Raw genomic sequence first — 2,686 nt, forward strand, 5'->3', positions numbered from 1 at the left:
TGATTCGGATTGGTATGCATACTGGGAGTTGTCTAGTGTTGTTACTATAAGTTTATTGCTAGAATCATTATCATTATTTTCAAATAAGAACACTATGTAGCTGAGTATGACCGAGCAACATGGAGGAAGTGTGTTTTATTTATCTTTATCTTATTATTTTGCTTGAGGACAAGCAAAGGTTCAAGTCTGGGGGAATTTGATAACACGATTTTATATCGTATATTTAGCTTAAAATCCATAGATATTTATAGCATTTTCCATTTATTATGTTAATTTATTATAATATTACGCGAGTTTTTGCTTTGTTTCAGGTTTTACACTCTTATTATGACTAATTGCGAAAAGGAGAAGAAATGGAGCTAAAACGACCACTATTCATGCCTAAAAGATGAAAAATGGGTGCTAAAGTAAAAAGGGAGTGCAAATAAGGTCCAAATATGCAATTAAGGACCCAAAGGCCCAAAAGAGACGAACCGGCCCACAAAGGAACAAAAATGCGTAGCCCAAACCAGGCAAGCAAGTGGAGACGCACGTCTCCACGTTCTCTTCTGCCACGTCACCAAGAGGAGACGCCCGTCTCCAACTGCCCCTAGATTCTCTCCACTTGAGACGCACGTCTCAAGTCTTCCTGAAGAAACGGAGACGCACGTCTCCACGCCCAGTCTGCAAAAGCTCCCTCAATTCACGGATTCCAACTGCAAAGCCTCGCCTATAAATAGAGGCAGATACTTCACTTCAACCGGTCCGATTTCCTGCAAACGAAGTGCTGCCGAAATTGTACCGCGAACCGCTTTTCTTTATTCTGCTTTCATTCAACCGTTTATTTTCTCACAACGATTTCTACACTGGAAATTGTTGTGAACTTTTCGTAGATCTAGCCTTACGTTAGATTTATCGTTTTATTTCCTTGTTTTTATTTTCTGCCATTTTAAATTCCGAAGAACGATCCAGCCAACCTGTGGTGGAAGTTCAGTACTTGAAGATCCAGTTACCATTTATCTAATTCAGGTTTTTATTTACCGCCTTATTTATATTTGTTTGCATGATATATTATATGCCATTTAATATGCTTATTATTATGAACCGAACCGATTCATGCATGTTTAATCGTATTAATATGTCTGGCTAAATTACTAAAGGTGTCGGTATGTAAAGTAAGTTAACCGTAGGGATCCGAAATAAATTGGCTAAATTATGTTTTGTTAATTATCACTTATTTTTGGTTTATATGTCTAATTTAATTAGTAAGTCTTAAAACCAATAGAGCGAAAGTTTGAGGGGTTAGGACGGTCAAAGGTTAAAATCAATAGAGCGAAAGTTTGAGATCTTTAACCAGATAGTAGACATAGGACATTAGTTTTAAGGATGGCGAAAGCGTATTAAAACTAATTGGAACTTATTTATTTTCAAAAATTGTTTTTACACACGAGCGGGATGGCGAAAGCGTACGTTAGGGTTATTAGCTTGCTCCGAGTCAACAGAGCGAAAGTTTGAGATTAGGAGATTTAAATAGATAACAACCTCGTAAAATAGGCATTTTATTAATTACATTGTTTCCAAAAAGCTCTTCTAAAATCTAATGGGATGGCGAAAGCGTACATTAGGATTAGGATAGTAGTCTGAATCAACAGAGCGAAAGTTTGAGACGAGGATTTTTAATCAATGGAATTAGTAAAGATTTTTAATTTAATTATGCAAAAGCCAATGGACCTTCGGATTACCTTTAGTTAAACGAAATACATACTGATACCTGTCTTTTATTATTATTCTTTATTTTCTCACAATCACTTTCCCTTAGGAACAATCGAAATTTTAGTACTCCTAGCTTTACATAGTAACCTTAGATAACGGTAGATCGATTCATAGTCCCTGTGGATTCGATATCTTTTAAAACTACACGACACGACTGTGCACTTGCAGTTATCAGATTTATAGACACGTAAAGTCGCGATCAATAATGGCTTCCAATTGGCTTAGGAGAAGATTCCTTGATGATTCACTAATATTCCATTTTGTAATGATTACTTAATCACATGGCATTGAATTTTTGAATATTCATCAATATCTTTCCAATGATGCATTTGATCCTCTCTTATCCCTTATAATGTTTCTGAAGTTTAGAGGAACCAAATAGTGTAGGCATTTGCATAAAATTGCAAGTTTCAAACTTAAGCATGACCTATAATTTCACTTAAAATGCCTAACTTTGATCAATCATATCTCTTGGCTCAAGATGAATTTGGAGAAGGTTGAGAACAATTTGGAAAGCCCTTAACATGTACTTCAATTCATTAGTTTGGAGTTTCTTCAAAATCACTTGGGAAATTTGTGAAAAATGGGCTTAAAGTTTGAAGAAAACTAGGGTTTTTTGCTAGTTTCGTGGAGGCAGCAACTTTGAAGCTCCATATCTCTTCAATGGTTGATTTCTAGCCAAAAAATCATATGTGACAAAGTTGTTCATTAGATCAAAATCTACAAATTTGTTGTTGGAAGTTTTTTTCAGTTTGTACTTGAAATTTTGAGATATTCTCTTCCAAAGTTTTGAAAAAAAGACCTTTAAACACTTAGAAAAATTTCTAAGTATGAAAGTCAATCTTTGACTTTTTAATTCTTGATTGATTTTCTTGATTTCTCTTGGTAAAATGAATTCAATAATCATATATTGATGATATTGATCCTTAAAAGT

Source organism: Vicia villosa, unplaced genomic scaffold (assembly GCF_029867415.1).
Source record: "Vicia villosa cultivar HV-30 ecotype Madison, WI unplaced genomic scaffold, Vvil1.0 ctg.000916F_1_1_1, whole genome shotgun sequence".
Classification (NCBI taxonomy): Eukaryota; Viridiplantae; Streptophyta; class Magnoliopsida; order Fabales; family Fabaceae; genus Vicia; species Vicia villosa.